Genomic DNA, 12879 nt, shown 5'->3' on the forward strand with positions numbered 1-12879 from the left:
CAGGGGCAGATATGATGAGATGGTCCTAGGATAATGGATAAGATAATCCAGAGGTCCAGCCATTGTTGCAATGCCGGCTATGAAGCCTGTTGTCATTATGGTTATGTTGTTGTTGTTATGTTTATTATATTTATATCCCGCCCTTCTCCTTGCGGACTCAGGGCAGCCTTGCGGACTCAGGGCGGCCAGGTTCTTGGGCCATTGCAATGTTTGGATGACTCTACAAGAGTTTAAGTCACTAGAGAAGAACTCTTGATCACAAACTAAGCCTAAGTCGTCCATGTTAAGCCTTCCTAGTCTATACTCAACACAACCTGGGGAGAAGCTCAATTTTCAGAAGCTCTTCCACTTCCACTGTTCCTGCTGTATCTCCCTTACAATTGGTGGGTGATGTTCCTCAACCTCTCATAAGGCATTGTCACCACTTCCTCCCCATCTTGACTTTTCACGTCCTGTCCAGACCCCTACCAAGTTTCAGTAAACCAGCAAAATCAGAAAGCCGACTCATTTTTCCTTCTACTCCTCCTTCTCCTGCTTCTCCTCTTTCTCCTTCTCCTGCTCCTCCTCTCTCTGTCTCTCACACCCAGAGCTTGATTTTCATTGCAAACAAAACCCCAAAACAAAACAACACCCCAGGGAGATCAACAACCACAGGAAAAAAAAATACTCTTAAAATTTTAATTTCCTTTATTGTTATTGTTACCAACATGCATAAAGTGTCAACAGTTTGGATTTATTTTGCACAACATTTCCTGGGGAGAAAACAACGAAAAGAAACGTAATTGTTTAACTAGCAGCTTTCGGCTGTTGGAATAGGGTTTTGGCTGTTTTTTTTTCTACAGGCAGGAAAAGAAGAAGAAAAAAAAAGAGTCCATCTGAAACCATACAGTTTGGTCCTGTTTGGTCAGTATTGGGGCAAGCAGAACCCACGAGGCTGGGAACACTCGCCTTACGAATAGCGAAACTCTGTACAGTAGAGAGATACAAGTGGCAAACATCTACTGATCTACTGACTATATGCACGTAGTTAGAACAGCACTCCAGTAAACGGCAGACAGCACTTTCGGCTACTGCAATTTGTCAGCTTTAGAACAGTGTGAAATCAAATACTTAGAAGCAATGTGCAAACCTCCACATGGCCAGTTATACCCGTTTCCCACCAGTCAGTCCCTCTGAAGAGAAATCAAATATAAAATAACTTTTAAAAAAGTACTATAATCCATGACACAAGCAGAAGAAATATGGACTCGGCTCACTTGGGTGTCACGATCATCCACGCTGAAAGTAGATTTCAGTAGTAATTTAAATATTTTAAAAATAAACAGAGACTCCATATTTCAGGTCAGCAAACTATTAGATAACAGATACATTAGATCTTGATGTCCTACCCCAGAGGTCCCCAACCCCCAGTCCGTGGACCAGTACCGGGTCGTGGCATGTCAGCAACCGGTCTGCACAAACAAGCAAAGCCCCATTCGTGGGATGCAGGAAGCACACAAAACCACGTACCCTCTGGAAAAATCTCTCTCCATGGAACTGGTCCCTGGTGCCCAAAAGGTTGGGGACCTCTGTCTTACCCCATGTAGGAGATACCTGGTTGATCATCGCTGGAAATCAATGAAGTCAAAATGGGAGAACCTGGAGGCCTCCGATGTTGTTGGACTTCACATTTTCCTTCGGACTCAGTGTTTCTCAACCTAGGGTAGTTTAGGCAGTGAGGACTTCAACTCCCAGAATTCTGGGAGTTGATGTCCACCCATCTTACACTTGTCAAAATTGGGAAACACTGCTCTGACGGAAAGAACAGATCTATAGCTTGGACCTTATCAGAGTCTTTAGAAGTTCAGGAAGTTAGAATAAGCAGAAGTGCCCTTGTATCACTTTTGGTTACGCATCAGTTTTATTTCTCAAAACAAGAGTGGAAATGTCAGTGGGGATTCTCTGGGAGGTCAGCTCTTCCTTCCTTCAAAGAAACCCAGCCACCCCATAGCCCCAAATGGCCACGAATATCTTGCCAATGAAATTTGGTTATTTTGCCAACAAATGTTGGCACTGGTATTTCAAGCCATTGAGGGTTTTGGAAGATTGGAAATACCTCCCTTTCGGAGTGGCTTTTAAAGGCTCTCCACTCACCTGTCCCTTCCAAATGTATACCTGGATCCTGATCCTTCCTGTGACACCATTATCATTCTGGCAATATCAGCTAAGACTTTCAGCTAGTTCTAGGACCTGATTGTAGACCCCTATCCTAAGACTCTGTGCACCATACTAAAGGACAAGGAAGATACCTTGATCATTAATAGTTTAGTTGATCCATTTTACCCAAAATGTTAGAATGTGGACATGTAACCACTATATCCTGTTATTAGATGAGCATGTAGCGAACAACAACTTCTAATGTTCCCCGAAGGCTGGTTGAACAATCACCACATCAAACGTCTCCATGGCTTTTCCACTGTGTCCCAAGGTTGGGACATTTTGCAGCTTGTGGCTGCTTCACTTTGTGCAATCCTTTTGCTCCCAAAAAGTGCCCTTGTGACTTTATCAAGAAGTTCCCATAGGTGCTCATGATCTGCATTGAAATACCTGCTGAGCAGCCCAAGATTTTGGGCCAGCGAGGTTCAACCCACATGTCAAGGGAAACAGTTAAGATCCAGATGTACAAAGGATGAGTCCATCCACCCATCCATCTCTGCAGAAAGAGGAAGGAAACCAGTGTTTCCTCTTCAGGTTGCTCTGCCTAAGGAAGAGTTTTAAAACTACGTGCATTACAAGCAGCAGCATGCAACTGGGCTCCTAACATCGGCTGATTTTCAAAATCTAGGACAACACCAGGCATCGCTATCCAGATGTGATCCCCCTGTCATTCTCTCCTCCAAACAATACTCCCAGCAGTTCAGGGGATAGGCATGTGCTGGTGGTTTTCTGGTTGTCGTGCTGAAGCTCTGAGTCCTCCTCCCAAGAGCCAAAGGGTGGTGGGACCTATCAGCAAATCATACTGGGAGAGCTTGGATGCAGGATCCAGCAGAGCTCCCATCAAGGGCTGGCTGGTTGCATCGCTATTTCTCAACCAACCATCGAAGCTCAGCTTGTGTTAGAGGAGAAATGCCTGAGACCACCACAGGCCTTTCCTGAAATTGCTGATCATTTTTAATGTGGCAGACAGAGAAGAAATCGGATCATGTCACTTCACTTCAGTCCAAGTATGTTTAAATCAAACGTAAAAAAATCTCATCCAATCTATCTGACTCTGCCCTGATTCTTCCCCTTTCTTCTTCTCCTCCCAGATCCTAAGTTGTGTATCGCTAAAGATAATTCTCTTCTACAAGGAGCTTAAGGCAATCGTGGGGAAGGGAAAGAGAGGGAGTGAGGGATGGGCAGCCTGGCGTCCTACGGTCCATGGGGACGTGAAGAGTCGGACATGACTTGGCAACTGAACAAATGAACCTGAGAATTCTCTGGCTCCTGTCTCTTCCTGTCTGTTGCCCTGATGTGTTGAAAAGCATCCCCACACATGTGATGACATCCTTGGGCAAATGACATCACAATAGCACAGCATTATTGTGGTTTGTACTAGACATCTAGGCTAAGAATCAGGGTAACACAGACGCTTCTATTTTTGATAGAACATCTGTTTCTTTGGCACCAACTGCTCAGGAGGTCAAAGATCCTGCATTTCTTTTGAACCCGCATCCTAATTTCACCACTGCCTCACTCTGAGGAGCTGCAGTGAAACAATTCTCTTTACTTGAGCTTTATCCCTCCAGTCCCAGCTACACCCACTCCTTGCCAGGGAGGACCCCAAGCGTAGCAATTCTTCCTTTCCCTTTCACACAGTTCTTCTCATTTATCATCTCTGCTCTAAATTTATCCCAGGGCCGCCAATATTTTCTTTGTTCCAGCCAGGGAAAATAAATGACGCAGAGGAAGAAAAATGACAATAAAACAACATATAATCAGAGAACTAAATCTGCAAAAAGACAGGGTCAATAATCTTTGTTTTCAATTGTGCAGTTTTATCTCTGAGGATGAAGCCTCCCGCTCTCCCCTGGTGGAGCTGAAGTCCCCTGCAGAAGTGGCAACCCACGGACTATACCGGATTTGGAATAACTGCAAAAAGACTATTGCAAACATTGAAGCTAGCCTCCAAGAACTGTCTTTCCATTTTGAGGCAGGCCGACCATTCGTTTAGCAAGCACTTCAAGTTATGACGGCACGGGGCAAAAATATTTACGACCAGTCCTCACCCTTATGACCATCATAGCATCCCCAGTCACGTGAAAATTTGGACACTTGGCAACTGGCATATGTCTATGACGGTTGCAGCATCTCAAGGTCATGTGATCACCATTTCTGACCTTCCCAAACCAGCTTCTGACTTGGGGAAGCCAGATTTTCTTAACAATTACAGTGAATCCCTTAAGAGCCATGGCAAAAAAGGTCATAAAATTGGGCAGATGCTGAAGGAGAAGCTCAAATATTTTGGCCACCTAACGAGAAGAGAGGAGTCATTAGAAGAGACCCCGATGGTGGGAAAGACGGAAGGCAAAAGGAGAAGGGGATGGCAGAGGAGGAGATGGTTAGGTAAGGTCACAGATGCAATGAACATGCATTTGGGCAAACTCTGGGAGACAGTGAAGGACGGGCAGCCTGGCGTCCTACGGTCCATGGGGACGTGAAGAGCCGGACATGACTTAGCAACTGAACAAATGAACCTGAGAATTCTCTGGCTCCTGTCTCTTCCTGTCTGTTGCCCTGATGTGTTGAAGAGCACCCCCAAAACCCTTTGTCTCTTCCAAGATTCCTAGGAATTACCTCCTTCTTTTTCCCAAGTCAGCCTTAACAAGGATGGTTCACCTGCCTGCCATTTGCTCAGCTCTCCTTCATCCACCCTGAGGTTTCATTGGTTAAAATAATTTCGACCTAATGGGCCTACTAGGTGGCACGTCAATTTAAAATCCAATCAAAAATTAGGACAGCCATAAAAAGCAACGATGTATTCATGCCAGATGCCTAAATTAGTAGCTGAATTGATTTGTGTTCTGAGTGTGCACAGTTTGTTGAGCTATAAACGGATGGAACGGCCTGGGCTCGTTCCAACACTTATGCACCTCCCCCCGTAAACCCTAATCAACTTGTAAGCCTCACCTAGTGAAGTGTCTTGTACAAAACCAGCTAGTGGAAAAAGGGGATTGATACAAAATCAGCCAACACAGCAGAACTAAAGAAAACTGCCTTAGCCAATTAATTAAAACTCAAGCGTCAAAAAAAAGTGTTATTTTCCCAGTTTTTGTGCTAATACAAAGAAGTCCCTTTGTTGTAGCACAATAGCAATAGTACTTAAGATTTATACACTATAGTGCTTTGCAGCCCTCCCTAAGCAGTTTACAGAGTCAGCCTATGGCCCCCAACAATCTGGGCCCTCATTTTACTGACCTGGGAAGGATGGAAGGCTGAGTCAACCTTGAGCTGGTCAGGACTCCATCAATCAGAATAGAGTTGGAAGGGACCTTGGAGCTCTTCTAGTCCAACCCCCTGCTTAAGCAGGAGACCCTATACGGGGGGCATGCCTGGCTGAGGAATTCTGGGAGTTGAAGTCCACAAGTCATAAAAGGGCCAAGTTTGAAGACCCCTGCCCTATACCATTTCAATCTCACTAGTTAAGTTGGAAGAGTTAGGTTTTTAAAGAGTAAGATGTAATTATTTGTTCCTAAGAGCACTCAATTTGATTTTTTTTGTGGCATAATCATTATATCACTTCCCATGAAGACAGTCCTGGAAGTGACAGTTTGATAGAGGCTGCTATCAAACCATGACGACTGGAAAAAGGTGACATCTGGTGTCATCAGGAAATGGTGACAACTCTAACTGAAAGTGATAATCCGTTTGTGGAGGCTTAAATGGGACTAAGGACTAGAATATAAGCCACGTTTGAAGGCTTAGGTGGTCTTCAGCTATTGTGGCTGTGAAGCCATGAGTGTGTTGCTTCCTGGTCTGAAGGGGTAAATCCAGAAATCCCATCCATTGGATTGGAAATATTTGACTCAAATATTTGACCGGGAAGTAATTCAATGGAACTACAACTCCAAACTGAACCACTGAAGCAAACCAGCAGATGACTTCAAAATGTGAAGATTCAATGGATATTTTGAGCAAGAGGAAACAAGCCTTTTCTCCATTGGCTTGAAAATCCAATTCAAATGATTAAACTCAATTCAATTAAATGGATTTGCTAACCTGAGTTAAAGGTGAAATTGAGCACAGTGAAAAAATTAATCAGTGGAATGGTCCCCCCCCCCAGAAGTTATGGGTGCTTCATCACTGGAGGTTTTTAAGAAGAGACTGGACGGCCATTTGTCTGAAATGGTACAGGGTCTCCTGCTTGGACTAGAACAGGGGTCTGCAACCGTGACTACTTTAAGACTTGTGGACTTCAGCTCCCAGAATTCCTCAGCCAGCTTTGCTGGCTGAGGAATTCTGGGAACTGAAGTCCACAAGTCTTAAAGTTGTAAAAGTTGCAGATCCCTGGATAGAAGACCACCAGGGTCCTTTCCAACTCTTGTTATTCTGTTAAGTCTGACTAATATCCCCAATTTAAATTTGATTAAGGGTTCCAAATCTCCATTCCTTTATTTGCTTCTATTTGGGTTTTTTAAGAGGGGAAAAAAAAGAAGGAATAGCCAAATTCACAGGCAGAAAACTACTAGATGAAAAACGAGAGACATGCTGCTGGCTTCAACAACAGTGTAGAAAAGGAGACAGCCCTGCTGTTACGTAATGGATTCATTTTTCATCCAATCACCAGAGGGAAAGAACGTAAGGCTACTACGAATGAGAGGGAGAAGAAAAATTAAAGTTCCATATTGCAAATTGGACTTCAGAAGGATACTGTCTTCAAAAAGTAATCTTGTTTAATCCAGCAAGCAGATGCTATTCAGCCAAGCTGTAATTCCAACTGAGCTAAATTCATCAGCTATAGTTGGAAAGAGTGTTTTAATGAAGAGAGAGAGGGGGGTGGGGAGAGATCATTTAAGTAATCACTTTGGTCATGCCACTTATTATTCCCTCTAGGGCTTTAACTACTGAAAGTTTGTGTAACATTGGCTAGCATCCTTTCGGCAGTGAAAATAGGGGACTGGAACTGAATAATTAGCAGGAATCTTTTAAGGAGTCCCATGTTTCATAGAATAGAATAGAGCTGGAATAGACCTTGGAGGTCTTCTAGTCCAGCCCCCTGCTCAAGCAGGAGAACCTATACCATCTCAGACAGGTGATTGTCCAGTCTCTTCTTAAAAATATCCAGTGATGTTAAGCTGGTAAGCTGTTCCACTGGTTGATTGTCCTCACTGTCAGGAAGTTTCTCCTTAGTTCCAGGTTGCTTCTCTCTTTGGTCAGTTTCCAACCATTATTTCTCATCCTTCCCTCTGATGAACAACCTGACCCCCTCATGAACAATCCCAGACTCAGGAATGTCACTTATCAGTGTTAATCTCTACATGGCTCACTCAGTCTTCAAATACCTGCAGATTCCTTCCTTCCTTCCTTCCTTCCTTCCTTCCTTCCTTCCTTCCCTGCAAACTCTGCCAGTTCCAGATCCAGCAGAAATCACTTACACCGGAGAGGGGGAAGAGAGTCAAAAAAATCAAGACGGCAACCATGAATGAATGTTCGCAGCCAACACCTGACTTTTATGACACAACCAACATACCCAGAATGCCCTGGAGTTGCATTTTATTGGGTGATGATCACCTCTGGTCCTTGAGGTTACCCAAGAACACACAACTCTCTTTCAAAGCATTCCAGCCCTCTGTAGCAATAGCAATGGCATTTAGACTTATATACCGCTCCACAGTACTTTACAGCCCTCTCTAAGTGGTTTACAGAGTCAGCATGTTGCCCCCAACAATCTGGGTCTTCATTTTACTGACCTTACAGAAGGATGGAAGGCTGAGTCAACCTTGAGCCGATCAGGATCGAACTCTTGTCAGTGGGCAGAGTCAGCCTGCAATGCTGCATTCTAACCGTTGCGCCACCACGGCACTGTAGCTACTGATCCACTCTTGAAATATACACTACAGTAAGCGCTACATTGCAGGATCTGGGGATTTTGTCAGAACATTGAAAACAGTGCTGTGATACCATAATGCTGTTTTTACCATTCCCCTCTCCCTCTTTGACCACCCCTGAAGATCCTTCTGCTGCAGAGCTCCTTGGCCACTGGACCAGTTAACGTGGACCCTCTGGAGAATCTTAACTAGACACGATTATGGAGGAGCAGTTGAACTGCACGCATCCTTGTCCAAATGTATTGCTTCTCAAAAGAGCAATACACCCACAACCCAATCTTTTTGCATGCAGTTTTTTGAAACAACCTGATTAAATTTGGTCTCAGGCGGTCTCCTCTCCGCTGGTCTTGGCAGTTCCGGCAAGGAAAGGAAGAACATGGTCCTTGGAGCCGTGTCCCTTCCTGCCAATCGTTTTTGCCAGCCAAATCTCACAGAGTTTTGACTCCAGCCTCCCCAGCCTTTTGGGTTTTGAAATAAGATTTTTCTTTTCTTCACTTCTGCTCTGGGTCCCACGGAGTTGTTAGCAATTAATCAGTACAAAACTGGCCACCTGATCCATATAGCGCTCTGATACGTATGTATAATCTTTTCCCTTTTGCGAGCATCCTATACAAGTCAGCAGAGATTAAAAAAGAAGTGGGAACCAACCTAACATTTTAAATAAACTTTCTCTCTTTTTCTTTTTATATAGATACAGATATATTTAAAGCCCACTATATAAACACTGTACAATATGAAATAATTACAAATTAATTCTGTTAAGCTACATAATCCCCCACAAGGTATGACTTGATAATTAATCACACAATATGCATAGCTTGGGCCTCCTTGCTAACATGGCTTCTTCTGGGTCAGCTCCATTACCCCGGTTGCCCAGCCGTTCCGACTAAATGTCCGGTATTATTGTCTAATTATCTCTCGCTTACAACCCAGAGGAGTCTCAAGCAGCTAACAACCTTTATACCTCCAACTAACGTCACACCTTGCTGGGTCCTTGACGTACGGCCACAATTGTGCCCAAAATTCCACTGTTAAGTGAGGGTTTGTCAAGTGAGTTTTGCCCCATGGGCCCACAGTTGTTAAGTGAATCACTGCACTTGTTAAGCTAGTCACCCGGTTGCTAAGTGAATCCGGCTTCCCCATCGACTTTGCTTCCCAGAAGGTCGCAAAAGGGGATCATGTGATTCCTTGGGACTCGGCGACTGTCATAAATATGAGCCAGTTGCCCAGAGTCTGAATTTTGATCACGTGACCCCGGGGATGCTGCAGAGGTTGTAAGTGTGAAAAATGGTCATAAGTCCCTTTTTTCAGTGCCATTGTAACTTTGAACGGTCACTAAACAAACTGTTGTAAGTCGAGGACGACCTGTAATGATCTAGTTCACTGCGGATCTGACATCTGGACTCAAGAATCTGCCGGATACTAAATCAGAATTTCTCAAGCTTGGCAACATTAAGAGTTGGTGGACTTCAATTCCCAGAGTTCCCCAGCCAGCCTGGAGATGCAGCAACTGAGGTGTAGGTGTTCTACAGGTAAAACCGATCCTTTGTCCCTCTCTATCCAATCTTCTGCCATCTTCCCTGTCCAATCTTGTACCTTGACAATGAAGAAAGCTACAGGCCTCCGGCCCTCTCAATTCCTGGCAAATAGATGGGGAAGAAATGGGGGTAGTGACAGATTTTATCTTCCTGGGCTCCAAGATCACCACAGATGGGGATTGCAGCCAAGAAATTAAAAGACGCTTGCTCCTGGGGAGGAAAGCTATGGCAAATCTAGACAGCATACTAAAAAGCAGAGACATCACCCTGCCGACAAAAGTGCGTACAGTCAAGGCCATGCTTCTCCCAGTTGCAATGTATGGCTGTGAAAGTTGGACCATAAGAAAAGCTACCTGAACCCCTCCCTTCTGCCTGACGGTACGAGGTGCCCCAAATCTAGGCATATTTTTCACAATGCTTCTTTCAAGAGAGTTGAAGCCCTGTGTATACATACATCTGTTCCTCGAAGGACTCGTACAGGTAGTCCTCGATTTGCAACAGTTCATTTAGTGACCGTTTGAAGTTGCAACAGCACTGAAAAAAGTGTCTCACAACTGTTTTTCACTCCTATGATTGTTGCAGCGTCCCCCAAGGTCACGTGGTCAAAATTTAGACACTTGGCAACTGACTCATATTTACGACGGTTGCCCGGGGTCACCTGATCCCTTTTTAGCGACCTTCTGACAAGCAAAATTAATGGGGAAGCCAGATTCACTTAACAACCATGTTATTAACTAACTGCAGTGATTCATTTAACGACAAAGGTGGCAAAAAAGGTGGTAAAATGGAGCAAAATTCACTTAACTGTCTCACATAGCAACAGACCTTTGGGACTCAATTGTTGTCGTAAGTCGAGAACTGCCTGCACAAGCTACATGGATCCCACCTCCCTGCAGGGCATATGGAGAGCTTTCACTGACCCTCTTCAGAATGATCAGATGTCCATTAACGTAATTTCCGTTGTTCTCCCTTGGTTGACAAAGGCAAACCAATTTAGGCCAGGGGTAGCATACAAAATAAAAATAAAAATTGCATATGCCAAAAATTGAGAGACAGACATTGTCCTTGATGTGTCTCAGCAATGGAAACACTTTCGTTTATCTTGATTGTCAAAGGAGGAAAGCAGACTCTTCCTGTTATGCAAACTCTTGCATGCTTTTTATTATAATCTGAGGCCAGAATTTAAGAAGGGCGACAAAGCAACCTCAAACCTGCAAAGTCTCAGCGTGTTCTTTCACTTTAAAACAGGGGTCTCCAAACTTGGCAACTTTAAGACTTGTGGATTTCAACTTCCAGGATTCCCCAGCCAGCATGGCTAGATGAGGAATTCTGGGAGTAGAAATCCACAAGTCTTAAAGTTGCCAAGTTTGGAGATTCTAGCTTTAAAAGGATGCGCTGATTTCTTGGGACCAAAGGGGCTTATTCTAAGGAAAGAATAGAGAGAATAGGGCTGGGCGATGCTTTGAATTCAATGCCCCAAATTGCTTCAAAATACGTTGGGGTCTGAACCCAAGACTTTAAACAAGCATTAAAGCAGCCACTAAATAGGAAGCTACCGTGGAGCAACCTCTGCAGCAGATGTGCATGCTTGAAAAAAGATACAGTTGTATTAATGAGCCCCAGAGAGGCCTGTATTTGGGCTCCTGCTTACGCTGAAGCAACTTTTCAAATCTTGCATAGCCGTAAATCAAAACTGGACCTCAGTGCTCGCTCAAATTAAACCCAAAAGCTGTGAAAAACAATGAATCTGGGGGCAGTTTACAGCCTCACGCTCACCTAATTAAAAAAAAAATTAGGTGATCTACAAAATGCAAAAAAAAAAATAAAAATCCAAAAAGACATAAAAGAAAAACGCAAAAAAAAAAGCAACCAGAACATTAAAAATGGGTGGGTGTACTTTGTTACACTTTTTTTAACGTTCTGACTGCTTTGTGTTTTGTGTTTTTTTTCCCCCCGTTTTGTATTTTAGTTTGGTATTTTGTATTTTAACTTTATTCTGAATAAAATAAAAAAATATAAGTAAAAAAATAGGTGATCTTAGGAGAGAGGCATTGGCACTTGTTTTCATTCACTGCCAAATACTGATATATTTTTTAAAAACTACCATTATAATCCTATGTACATTTAGCGAGTGTAAGCCCAACGAAACTCAAATCAGGACTTACTTCCAAATAGGCACAACTACAAAATTAGGTACTTATGAAAGGTGTGTGAATATCAACTTCCTTTGGTGGGAAATTTTTAATTTTCAAGGCTGCTCAAGGATTTTAGGATGATTAAACCAGGAGGGAAAAAGTACACCGTTAGCATCTTTCTGGAAAGAAATGTGCACCTAAACCCATCATGCTCTATTGGTAATGGTTGGACATTTTTATCCTATTTGGTTATATCAGCTCAAAAATCAGAATTTTCTGGTTATTATTTTGCAAACATTTTTTTCTGGGCACACAGGCCATTTTACAGCAATTCTGTTTCTAGTTCTTCACAATTGGGGCGGGGGAAGGGTGGGAGGAGGAGAAGGAGATGAAGCCTTTTCTCCATGGCAATATTGAGAAAAATTAGCTATAGATCAGAATGCAAAATAACTCAGCAAATTAATTGTTGGCCAGGTTCTGCCGATGCCTTGGACATTTGAAACTCTTATGGTTAGAAACATTCATGGCTCACTATCCACACGGTCGCCTGGGTGGAAAAAATGATTAAAGTGGGGGAAAGAAATATTCTATCTTGCCACTAAGTAGAGTCAGAATATTCTTCTGGAAAACAGGAGATTTACGTTTTCTACAAGTAGAGTCAAAAGAGCTTGCAGTGCTGAATCACGTCCCCCAATGGCTGCTCATGTGGGATTTGTTCTCATGTTGAACTGAGATTGTTTGTCCTTTGTCCAGCTACTGCCTTCTCTTGCTGAGCTTATTTTTAGGCTTGTCCCAACTTAATCATTTAGGAAAGAAGGCCCTTCGACTCCCAACGGTAGCAAGGGCCAAGCTCTTCCTACTGGCCATAATATGGCTTGCAAAATAAACCGTGGCTCATAGAATCCTATGCCTTTAGGCTGTTTCCCGAGATGAGGTCCCGAGGATGTGTGGATTCAGGCTCTCGTAAGCTGCAGTTAGCACAGCCAATGGCTTTGCAGGCTGGGGATTATGGTTATGATCAGCAGGTTGGGGAAGTGTGAAATCTACCGTCATCCTGTTTTTCCCCTTTCCCTTGTAAAGTGCTAGTAATTTGTCCCAGTCAATTTGCTTTCTGGAGCTCAGTGGAAAGTGCTAGAAGCA

This window comes from Protobothrops mucrosquamatus, unplaced genomic scaffold (genome assembly GCF_001527695.2).
Source record: "Protobothrops mucrosquamatus isolate PMUCROS unplaced genomic scaffold, P.Mucros_1.0 scaffold19, whole genome shotgun sequence".
Lineage (NCBI taxonomy): Eukaryota > Metazoa > Chordata > Lepidosauria > Squamata > Viperidae > Protobothrops > Protobothrops mucrosquamatus.